The following is a 13,737-nucleotide window of genomic DNA, read 5'->3' on the forward strand; positions in this document are numbered from 1 at the left end:
GACTCAAAGCATTGTAGAAACTAAGATTCCACTCTTAAAGGAATCACTCACGGATTCACTCTCCACAAAAGCAGCAGGTTGAAAAGTAAGTACATAGACTACATGTGAAGGCAGTTCACTGGCTAACTGTAAAGCTTCTGCTAGAGAGGAAGGGGTCTATTGGAACTCTTTTCTGGAATGGAAGCACTGGAGGCCATTTTTCTACTCTTCTACCTTGCCATCACTCGCACAGGAGAGAGCCATTTTGTACTCTCCCTCTACCTTGTTAGAGTCACATGCTCTGCCCCAGCACTCACCCAGGGACCCACCTCACTAAATCCAGCAACCAACCAAGTTTGGTCCGATGTTCCCCTTGGCCCCAACAATGTTAGTGGATGCACACGGTCCACACAGGATGCCCTTTCAATGCCTTGCTCTTGTGGCCAGAAGCACTTGTATTTCTGAGCCCCAAAGGATGGAAACAATTGGAGAGAATTCTTAGCACACTACCACCCCCAGGAGACTGCACAAACAGCAGACAGAAACACACTCTTAGTCTTCCTATAACCACTCCTTCAAGACTGGGAGAAACAGCTGTTTCACCTAATACATAGAAACAAACACAGATAGTGAGGCAACACGAAGAAATAGAGGAATATGTTCAAAATAAAACAACAAGATAAAAGCCCAGTAAAAAACCTTAATGAAATGGAGATAAGTCAAAGAGTTCAAAATAATGAACTATAAAGAGTTCAAAATAATGGTCATAAAGATGATCACAGAGAAGAACGGATGTACCCAGAAAGAACTTCAACAAAGGGACAGAAAATATAAGACAACCCCAAACAAAAGTCACAGAGCTGAAGAACATAATAACCGAACTGAAAAATATACTAGAAGGGTTCAATAACAAAACAGATGAAACAGAAGACTGGATTAATGGCCTAGAGGACAAGGGAGTGGAACTAACCCACAGAGAATGCAAATTGGTGCAGCCGCTCTGGAAAACAGTGTGGAGGTTCCTCAAAAAATTAAAAATAGACCTACCCTATGACCCAGCAATAGCACTGCTAGGAATTTACCCAAGGGATACAGGAGTACCGATGCATAGGGGCACTTGTACCCCAATGTTTATAGCAGCACTCTCAACAATAGCCAAATTATGGAAAGAGCCTAAATGTCCATCAACTGATGAATGGATAAAGAAATTGTGGTTTATATACACAATGGAGTACTACGTGGCAGTGAGAAAGAATGAAATATGGCCTTTTGTAGCAATGTGGATGAACTGGAGAGTGTTATGCTAAGTGAAATAAGTCATACAGAGAAAGACAGATACCATATGTTTTCACTCTTATGTAGATCCTGAGAAACTTAACAGAAACCCATGGGGGAGGGGAAGGAAAAAAAAAGGAGGTTAGAGTGGGAGAGAGCCAAAGTATAAGAGATTCTTAAAAACTGAGAACAAACTGAGGGTTGATGGGGGGGTGGGAGGCAGGGGAGGATGGGTGATGGGTATTGAGGAGGGCACCTTTTGGGATGAGCACTGGGTGTTGTATGGAAACCAATTTGACAATAAATTTCATATATTGAAAAAAATAAAATAAAATAAAATAAAATAAAATAAAATAAAATAAAAATAAATAAATAAATAATAAATACTAGCTTCAATTATCCCCCCCCCCAAAAAAGGAACTAACCCACAGAGAACATCAAAAAGAAAGAAAAAAGAATTATCAAAAAACAAAGATACCTTAGGAGATCTATAGGATAACATTAAGTGGAACAACAGTTGTTTAATAGGGGAGCCAGGGGAAAAGTAACAGAGAAAGAGACAGAAAGCTTATTTGATAACATAATGGCTAAAAAATTCCCTAACCTGAGTAAGGAAAAGCAACCAGGTCCAAAAAGGCTAGAGAGTTCCAAATAACATGAACCAAAAAAAAAATCCTCAGCAAGACACATTATAATTAAAATATCACACGTTAAGGATAAAAAGACAATCTTAAAAGCAGCAAGAAAAAAAAACAACTTATGTACAAGTAACTGCCTCCCATAAGACTATCAGCAGATTTTTCAGCAGAAATCATGCAGACCAGAAGTAAGTGGCACAATATATTCAAAGTACTGAAAGCAGGACTTCCAACCAAGAATACTCTACCTGGCAACATTGTCATTCAGATTCGAAGCACAAAAAAAGAGTTTTCCAAAGAAGCAAAAACTAAAGGAGTTCACCAGCACTAAAAGGGCTTTACCAGAAATGTTACAGGGACTCCTTTAAGCTGAAGAGAAAGGGCACTAATTAGTAATAAGGAAACATATGAAAATAAAACATCTCATTGGTAAAGGTAAGCAGCAGAGTTGGTGGGCTAATCATTTATAAAAATGAAGTGTAATAGACAAAAGTAGTAAAAATAACGATAATGACAAAAATTAGTTAAGAGATCTACAAAATGAAAAGACATAAAATGTGATACCAAAAACATAGAACTTGAGGAGTAAGAATGCAGTCTTAGCATGCACCCCAATGTTTATAGCAGCACTATCAACAATAGCCAAAGTATGGAAAGAGCCCAAATGTCCATCGATGGATGAATGGATAAAGAAGATGTGGTATACACACACACACACACACACACACACACACACACACACACAATGGAGTATTACTCAGCAATCAAAAAGAATGAAATCTTGCGAATTGCAGCTATGTGGATGGAACTGGAGGGTATTATGCTAAGTGAAATCAGTCAGAGAAAGACAAAATCATATGACTTCACTCATATGAGGACTTTAAGAGACAAAACAGATGAATGTAAGGGAAGGGAAACAAAAATAATATAAAAACAGGGAGGGGGACAAAACAGAAGAGACTCATAAATATGGAGAACAGAGGGTTACTGGAGGAGGTGTGGGAGGGGGAATGGGCTAAATAGGTAAGGGGCACTAAGGAATCTACTCCTAAAATCATTGTTGCACTAGATGCTAACTAATTTGGATGTAAGTTTAAAAAAAATAAAAAATTAACATTAAAAAATAAAAAATAATAAAATGTGAGCCCAGAAAAAAAAGAATGCAGTCTTTTTTTTTTTTTTAATTTTTTTTTTCAACGTTTATTTATTTTTGGGACAGAGAGAGACAGAGCATGAACGGGGGAGGGGCAGAGAGAGAGGGAGACACAGAATCGGAAACAGGCTCCAGGCTCTGAGCCATCAGCCCAGAGCCCGACGCGGGGCTCGAACTCACGGACCGCGAGATCGTGACCTGGCTGAAGTCGGACGCTTAACCGACTGCGCCACCCAGGCGCCCCAAGAATGCAGTCTTAAAATGCATTCAAAAGTACCATGCTAACAACTTAAAACAAACTGGCATATACATAGGCTGATATATGTAAACCTCATGGTAACGACAAAGCAAAAACCTGTAGTAGACACACAAAAAATAATGTGAATAAAATTTAAATATAACACCAAAGAAAGGTATCAAACCACAACAGAAAGGAGCCAGAGAAGCACGAAACACAGAGGAACTACAAAAAAAGCAAGAAAACAATTAACAAAATGGCAATGAATATATACCTATCATTGCTTTAAATATAAGTGAAATAAATTCTCTAAATGTAAATGAACTAAATTCTCCAATCAAAAGACATAAAGTGGCTGACTGGATGGAAAAACAAGACCCATCTATACGCAGTCTACAAGACAGTCACCTCAGATAGAAAGACACACACAGACTAAAAGCGAAAAGATAGAAAAAAAAAATGTCATGCAAATGGAAACCAAAAGAAAGCTGGAATAGCTATACTTATATCAGTAAAACAGATTTTGAAACAAATACTATAATAAAAGGCAAAGACGGGCATGGCATAATGATAAAGTGGTCAATCCAGCAAGAAGATATAACAGTTGTAAATATTTATGCACCCAAATAGAAGCACCTAAGTGTATAAAGCAAAGATTAACAGACTTGAAAGGAGAAATCAACAGCAATACAATAATAGCAGGGAACTTTACCACCCCACTTGCATTAAAGGAAAGATCATCCAGACAGATAATCAATAAAGAAACATCAGGCTTAAAGGACACATAGGACACATTAGACTAGATGGACTCAATAGATAAATGCACAACATTCCACCCAAATGCAGCAGAATACACATTCTTCTCAAGTGCACTTGGAACATTCTCCAAGATAGATCATGTGTTAGGGCACAAAACAAGTCTCAATACATTTAAGAAGACTGAAATCACGGACACCTGGGTGACTCAGTTAAGCATCCAACTCTTGATTTTGGCTCAGGTCATGATCTAGATCAAGACCACTGAGTGTGGAGCCTGCTTGGGATTCTCTCTCTCTCCCTCTCTGCCCCTCCCCAGTTTGTTCTCTCTCCCTCTCTCTCTCTTTCTCAAAATAAATAAATAAACATTAAAAAAGAAGACTGAAATCATATCAAACATCTTTTCAGACCACAATGATATGAAACTGGAAACTGATCACCAAAAAAAAAAACTGGGAAAAAATCACAAAGATGTGGAGATTAAATAACATGCTGCTAAATAACCAAATGATCAACATAAAAATCAGAGGATAAATTTTAAAATATCTTAAGACAAATGAAAATGAAAATACAACATACAAAAATCTATGGGATGCAGCAAGTGCAGTTCTAAGAATGAAATTCAAAGCATTATAACCCTATCTCAGGAAACGAGGAAAATCTCAAATAAACAACATACCTTTACATCTAAAGGAACTAGAAAAAGAGGAACAGACATGCTAGCCATGGCAATTAAACAACAAAAAGAAATAAAGGGCATCCCAATTCATAAGGAAGAAGTAACACTTTCATTATTTGCAAGTGACATGACACTATACATAAAAGACCCGAAAGACCACCAAAAAACTCCTGGAAATGATCAATGAATTCAGTAAAGCCACAGAATAGAAATTCAACATTCAGGAATTCTGTTGCATTTCTGTACACTAATAACGAAGCAGCAGAGGGGCGCCTGGGTGGCTCAGTCGGTTAAGCGGTTAAGCGTCTGACTCTTGATCTTGGCTCAAGCCCCTCACTGGGCTCTGCACTGATGGTGTGGAGCCTGCTTTGGATTCTGTCTCTCCTTCTCTCTGCCCCTCACCTGCTTGTTCTCTCTCTCTCTCTCTCTCTCTCTCTCTTTCAAAATAAATAAACTTTAAAAAACCGTTAAATAAAAAAATAATTAAGCAGCAGAAATAGAAATTAAGAAAATAATCCCATTTACAATCGCACCAAAAATAGTAAGATACTTTGGAATAAACCTAACCACAGAGGTAGAAGACCTGTACTCTGAAAACTCTAAAACATTGGTGAAAGAAATTGAAGACCACACAAAGAAATGGAAAGACAGTCCACACTCATGGGTTGGAAGAATAAATATTATTGAAATGTCTACACTGCCCAAAGTAATCTACACATTTAATGTAATCCCTATCAAAATACCAACAGCATTTTTTTTTCACAGAACTAGAACAAATAATCCTAAAATTTATATGGAACCACAAAAGACCCTGAATAGCCAAAACAATTTAGAAAAAGAAAAGCAAAGCTGGAGGTATCACAATTCCAGACTTCAAGTTACATTACAAAGCTGTAATAATCAAAACAGTATGGGATTGGGACAAAAACAGACACACAGATCAATGGAACAGAATAGAAAACCCAGAAATAAACCACCAATTATATGGTCAATTAATCTTTGGCAAAGCAGGGAAGAATATCCAATGGGAAAAAGATAGTCCCCTACAATAAATGGTGTTGGGAAACTGGACAGCAACATGCAAAAGAATGAAACTGGACACTTTCTTTCACCATACACAAAAATAAATTCAAAATGGATTGAAGACTTAAATGTGAGACCTGAAACCATAAAAAAAAAAAATCCTACAAAAGAGCACAGGCAGTAATTTCTCTGACATTGGCGTTAACAACATTTTTCTAGATATATCTCCTGAGGCAAGGGTAATACAAGTAAAATTAAACTATTGGGACTACATCAAAATAAAAAGCTTCTGCACAGCAAAGGAAACAATCAACAAATCTAAAAAACAACCCACTAAATGGGAGAAGATATTTACAAATGACACATCCAATAAAGGTTTAGTATTCAAAAATATAAAGAAGCCAAAAAGCAAATAATCCAATTAAAAATGGGCAGACAACATGAACAGAATTTCTCCAAAGAAGACATCCAGGGGCGCCTGGGTGGCTCAGTCCGTTGAGCGTCTGACTTTGGCTCAGGTCATGATCTCATGGCTTGTGAGTTCGAACCCCGCATCAGGCTCTGTGTTGACAGCTCAGACCCTGGACCCTGCTTCAGATTCTGTGTCTTCCTCTCTCTCTCTCTCTCTTCCCCTCTCCCACTCGCTCTGTCTCTCTCTCAAAAATAAATGAAAACATTAAAAAAATTTAAAAGAAGACATCCAGAGGGCCAACAGACACATGAAAGGGTTCTCAACATCACTCATCATTAGGGAAATGCAGATCAAAATTACAATGAGATATCACCTCATACCTGTCAGAATGGCAAAATTAGAACCACAAGAAGCAACAAGTATTCACAAGGATATGGAGAAAAAGAAACCCTCTTGCGCTGTTGGTGGGAATGCAAACTGGTGCAGCCACCATGGAAAACAGTACAGAGGTTCCTCCAAAAGTTAAAAATAGAACTACTTTACGATCCAGGAATCGCACTACTGGGTATTTACCCAAAAAACACACGAGTACTACTTCAAAGGGATACACATATATCCTATGTTTATAGCAGCATTATTTATAATAGCCAAATCATGGAAGCAGCCCAAGTGTCTATAGATAGAAGAATGGATAAAGAAGATGTGGTATATATACAAAATAGAATATCATTCAGCCATAAAAAGAATGAAATTTTTCCATTTGCAACAACATGGATGGAGCTAGATTATAATGCTAAGTGAAATAATTCAGAGAAAGACAAACACCATATGATTTCACTCATACGTGGAATTTAAGAAACAAACAAACAAAATGAACAAAGGGGAAGAAAGAGACAAACCAAGAAACAGATGCTGAGCTATAGAGAACAAACTGATGGTTATGGGAGGGGGCAGGAATGGGTAAAATAGTCCATGAGGATTAAGGAGTGCACTTGTCGTGATGAGCACTGGGTGATGTTTGGAACTGTTGAATCACTGTATTGTACACCTGTAACTCATATAACGCTGTATGTTAACTGTACATACAGTATATTAAAATACAGCATATTAAAATATACATACAGTATATGAAAATAAAAGAAGCAAACAAAGCCCCATGTTAATAAAAGGAAGGAAACAATAAAGATGAGACTGGAAAGAAATGAAAATAGAGACTAAAAAGACAATTAAAAAGATCAGTGAAACTAACAGCTGGTTCTTTTAAAAGATAAACAAAATTAACAAACCTTTAGCTAGACTCACTAAAAAAAGGAAAAGTGCTCAAATAAATAAAATCAGAAATGAAAGAAGAGAAATTACAACTGATAAGAAAGAAATAAAGAGGATCATAGCATTCTACTATGAATAATTATACACCAACAAATTAGACAATCTAGAAGAAATGGATAAATTCCTAGAGACAGACAATCTTCCAAGACTGAATCATAGAGAAAAGGATAATCTGAAGACACCAATTACTAGCAAGGAGACTGAATCAGTAATCAAAAACCTCTAAACAAACAAAAATCCAGGACCAGACAGCTTCACTGATGAATTCTACTAAACATTCAAAGATTTTTAACACTTATCTTTCCAAAAAATTGAAGAGCAGGTAATGCTTCTAAACTGATTTTGATATGGCCAGTATAACTCTGATAACCAAAACCAGACAAGGATAGCACAAAAACATTACAGACCAATATCCCTAATGAACATAGATATAAAAATAATCAACAAAATGTTAGCAAACTGAATTCAATAATACATTAAGAAAAGCATACATCATAGTCAAGTGGGATTTATTCCAAGGATGGAAGGATAGTTCAATGTCTGCAAATCAATCAACATGATGCACCGCATTAGCAAAATGAAGGCTAAACATCTTGCAATCATCTCAATAGATACAAAAAAGCAGTTGACAAAATTCAACATCCATTCATAATAAAAACTCTCAACAAGGTGGGTATAAAGGTAACATACATCAACATAATAAAGGCCACATATGACAAACCCACAGTAATTATTATACTCAATGGTGAAAAGCTGAAAACTTTCCCTCTAAGATCAGGAACAAGACAGAGATGTCCACTCTCACCACTTATTCAACATACTACTGGGAGTCCTAGCAAGAACAATTGGGCAAAAAAAATAAATAAAGGGCTTCCAATTTGGAAAGGAAGAAGTAAACCTCGCACTGTTTTTAGACAACATGATTTCCTACATGAAAAACGCTAAAGACTCCACACACACAAAAGACTGTTAGAACTAATAAATGAATTCAGCAAAGTTGCAGGATGCAAAATCAATATGCAAAAATCAGTTGTGATTTTATACACAACAACAAACTATGAGAAAGAGAAATTAAGAAAACATTCCCATTTACAATTGTATCAAGAAGAATAAAACACCTAGGAATAAATTTAACCAAGAAGTGAAAGTCCTGTACACTGAAAACTACAAGGCACTGATAAGAGAAATTGAAGAAGACACAAATTAATAGAAATATATTCCATGCTCATGGATTAGAAGAATTAATATTGTTAAAATGCCCATATTGCTCAAAGCAATCTATAGATTCAATATAGTTTCTATCAAAATTCTAATGGCATTTTTCACAGAAATAGAACAGTCCTTAGGTTTGTATAGAACCACAAAAGATCCGGAATAGCTAAAGCAATCTTGAGAAAGAAGAACAAAGCTGAAGGCCTCACACTTCCTTATTTCAAACTATAATACAAAGCCATACCAATCAAAACAGTATGGTACTGGCCTAATAACAAATACACATGTCAATGAAACAGAATAAAGAGCCCAGACATAAACCTATGTATATACAGCCAATTAATTTACGACAAAGGAAGTAAGATTGTACAATAAGGAAGAAAACAGTCTCTTCAATAAATGGTGATGGGAAAATGGGACAGCCACGGGCAAAAGAATGAAGCTCGACCACTCTCTTCCACTATATGCAAAAATTAACTCAAAATGGATTGAAGACTTGACTATGAGACCAGAAACCATAAAACTCTTAGAAGAAAACAAGCAGTAGCTCCTTGAAATCCTCTTGGAGATATTTTTTTGGATCTGACTCCAAAGGCAATAGAGGCAACAAACTACTACAAAGCTTCTGAGCAGTGAGGGAAAAAAACCAGCAGAGAAATGAAAAGTCAACCTACTAAATGGGAGAAGATATTTGCAAATCATATATCCAATAAAGGGTTAATATTTTTAAAAATGTAAAACTCATACAACTCAATAAAAAAGTCATCCAGTTTAAAAATGGGCAAAGGATCTAAATGACCATTTCCCAGAGAACACATACAGATGGCCAACAAACACATGAAAAAATGCTCAGCACCACTAATCATCGGTGAAATGAAAATGAAAACCATAATGAGATATCATCTCACATCTGTCAAAATGGCTATTATGAAAAAGACAAATAACAAGTGTTGGTGAGGACATGGAAAAAGGGAACCCTCGTGTACTGTTGGTGGCTATGTTAACTGGTGTAGCCATTGTGGAAAGCAGTATGGAGGTTCCTCAAAAGAACTAAAAATAGAACTACCCTGTGACCCAGTAATTGCACTACTAAGTATTTATCCAGAGGAATCAAAACCACTAATTTGAAAGGATATGTGCACCCCTATGTTCACTGCAGCAATAGTAGCCATATGGAACGGAAACAACTAAAGTGTCCATCACTGGATGCACGGATAAAGATCATGTGTGTGCGTGCGCACACACACACACACACACACACACACACAATAAAACCTTGGTTTGCGAGCATAATTCATTCCAGAAACATGCTTGGAATCTGAAGCTCTTGTATACCAAAGGGAATCTCCCCATAAGAAATAATGGAAACTCAGATGATTTGTTCCACAACCCCAAAATATTCATATAAAAATGATTACAACACTGTCATATAATACAAAATAATAAAGAAAATACAAAATCTAAAGAAAAATGAATAAATTAATGTGCACTTACCTTTGAAAACCTTCGTGGCTGGTGTAAGGGAGACAAGAGAGAAGGGTTAGGCGACTTTCACTATTACTAACAGAATTATCGCTATCTATCGGCTCAATGGAATTTTTCTCTCTTTGTGCAACTTTAACAAGGAACCTATCCAACAACACTTGCTTTTGCTTCCTTTTGAGGATTTAGCAGAAATGTGACATTATTACATTGACCATCACCCACAATCCCGCAGCGAGAGAGAGAGAGAGAGAGAGAGAGAAAGAGAAAGAGAGAGAGAAGAACCATTGGCTCAGTTGTGATCATGTGACATTCGGCATCATGCCCTACTCGTACTGCAAGACATCACTTGTTTATCAAGTTAAACTTTATTAGAAATGTTTGCTCATCTTGCAGAACACTCACAGAACAAGTTACTCACAATCCAAGGTTTTACTGTATATATGTACACACACATACACACATACATACATACATACATACACACATAGACACACACACACACAGAGTGGAATACTACTCAAGGACAAAAAGTAACGAAATCTTGTCATTTATGACAATATGGTTGGACCCTGAAGGTAGTAGGCTAAGCGAAGTAAGTCAGACAAAGACCAATACCATATGATTTCACTTGTATGTGGAATCTCAAAAACAAAACGAATGAACAACAAAACAAACCTCACAGATACAGAGTACAGATTGGTGGTTACCAGAGGGGAAGGGGGTTGTGGAATGGGAGAAGGTGTCAAGAGGTATAAACTTCCATTCATTAAATAAGTATGTCATGGAGATGTAAGGTACAGCACAGTGACTACAGTGAAGAATACTGTGTTGTCCATTATGGAACTTTATACTCGGGCCCTGCAGGACTCACATTGATTGTGGCTCTACAACATCCTATATGCCAAGCATCACGCTGGTGTTTTATAGATTGGTGCCCTCTCATTCCCACGACAAGCCTGCAAGGTAGGCATTATGCCTATTTCACAATGATGACACTTGAGACTCAAAGAACTTAAATGACTTAGTATTTAATTTCCTTAATTGCTTAAGAAGCCGGATGGTAAGTTTCATGAGAAGCCATGTCGGTGTTATTCATCAACATATCCCCAGTGCCTAATATAGTACCTGGAAAATAGTAGGCATGCCATAAATATTTGTTTACTGACTGATGAAATGAAATGGCACTATGAGCAAATGGCTATATTAACACACAAAATCCAACAGGGCTGGGGGATTGGAGAAGTATAACAACTGATTTGTTAAAATAATAAAAATGATAAGCAGTTCCCAGATATTCACTAACTAGAAATTTGTGAAGTCGTTGGACTGGCTTCAACTCTTTGCCCAGGCACTGCAAACCAACACGGCCCAAATCTTGAGACCCATACCAGTTTCCAAATAGAACTCGCTTGAGACAGTTTAAAGTGACTTTTACTGTTCCTGGTTTATGGAGAGAAGTGACTTTCTGAAGTAAAGCATTTCGTTTCCATTCCAGGTAACTAGGATGTGGTTCCCTGAGTTAGTTGGTCAGTGCTTTCCTTATGTCTAATTATAATGCTCACAGCATCTTGGAAACAACCACCAAAGGCAGGCCATTATTATAGTTCTGATGTAAATTCAAATTTGACATGTGTGAAATTATGGATCGAAAATAGAACCTTCATCTCCCTAGACCAACCCCATTTAATAATTAAACCTGAATTAGTACCCATTCCTAAAAGAAAGCATTTAGTTGCCTTACTTAGGTAATACGTTGCTATCAATCATACCTTGGGATCTTGAAAGTGAAACTTACAGAACACGTGAACGATCACTGGACTGAAAAAACTATACAAATCATGCAGGATTAAATTTATCACATTTCCTTAAGATTTTTAAAAATTAATCACATTTTTTTGAACAGTTGTATTTTTCTTACGATAAAGACCAAATCAAACGCTACTGCCAACAAAGAGGTTTCCTGAGAGGTAATTACTATTAGTAAGCGAATATTACTCCAGGAAAGTAACCACAATCCTGCTAGTAGCCAGGCAAAAAGATATAACAACATTAAACAAAGCTATTGTGGGAAACTCATTATAAAAGAAAAACGATATCCCCAAAATAAACACTCAAGCTGCGTCAAATCAGATACCAAATTATTTGGAAATGAAATTATCTTTGAGAGGATATTTACTATAAGCAGTCAAGATTTAAACAAATAAAATTATAGGAGAAAAAAGACCCAATTTTCTCCTGAGGATTTATCATGGTTAAATAGGCAATCTCCTCCAGCTGGAGGATCCGAGGCTGTAACTCGGGGAGCTGCTCTCAGGACAGAGGACTGAAGGCTATGAATACAAGAAGGTGGATGCTGTAATGAGAGAAAATCTAAAGCACTACTTAAAAAACGGAATAAAAGCTGATTGTGATCTGGGTACTCAAGGCGGAAATAAAACAGCCACTGTCTTTGAGCGAAAACAAATCCATAACAGAAAAAAAAAAAAAAAAGAATGATCAGGCAAATGCGGCAGAAACACCCAAAGATGAGCCATTAAAAAAAAAATCCATCTTCAGGGCACCTGGGTGGCCCAGTCGGTTAAGCATCGGACTCTTGGTTAGGGCTCAGGTATGATCTCACAGTTAATGAGTTCGAGCCCCACGTCGGGCTCTGCACTGACAGTGTGGAGCCGGCTTGGGATTCTCTCTCCACCTGTCTCTCTGTCCCCCCACTTCTCCCTCCCCAAATAAATAAATAAACATGGTTTTTGTTGTTGTTGTTAAAAGGCATCTTTGTTATTCTCCTTACACTACTCAATATTTTGAATGTAGGGAAAGAGACATGATCAAGAAAGCACTTGCAGGTGGAGACGATAGTTGAAAAAAAACAAGAGGAAAGAAAGCTGGCAATATTTGTGAAAATTTCACAGGCGGACATACTCAACTCCCAGACGGAGAAGTGATTTGGCTGAAGCCATACACAGCTGGTAAAAGGCGGATCTGGACAAGAATAGCAAGCTGCATGAAGGCAGGGACTTTGTACTGTTTTGTTCATTAGAAAGAAGATCGAAACATAGTACATGCTCAAAAACTATTTGCTGAAGGACCGTTGGGGGCAGGGGAGGGTGGTGGGTGGGAAGAAAAGAAGGAAGAATTGATTCAGTTCAATTCAAAAAGTATGATGTAAGATATCCTGCTCAGAATTATAGGAGAGGACACGGTGCATCACCTGGCGCCAGAAGCTTCCAGTCAATCTGGGGTAAATACGATGTACACGTGAAAGGGGTGACTAAACTACAAATGTCATACGCTGAGAGCCAAATGAGTGGTGTGGATGTCAGCCCTGCAGGGAGGCTGATGAAGAGAGACTCAGCCATGAGCTGCTGTGCTCAGGGAACCCTTGATCACAGAACAAGAAGCACTAGGCGCCACTAAAGGCAGGGCACTAATATGACCGGCCTTCCAAGCCCGCTGACTAACTACCTAGCACAACGGAGTCTCTTCAGAGTTTCCAAGGTGCATTCGGTTTGCACGATCTCTGAAAAGAAGAGAGAAGACACATTCTCGGAAACGAGAATT

Source organism: Lynx canadensis, chromosome X (genome assembly GCF_007474595.2).
Source record: "Lynx canadensis isolate LIC74 chromosome X, mLynCan4.pri.v2, whole genome shotgun sequence".
NCBI classification, from domain to species: domain Eukaryota; kingdom Metazoa; phylum Chordata; class Mammalia; order Carnivora; family Felidae; genus Lynx; species Lynx canadensis.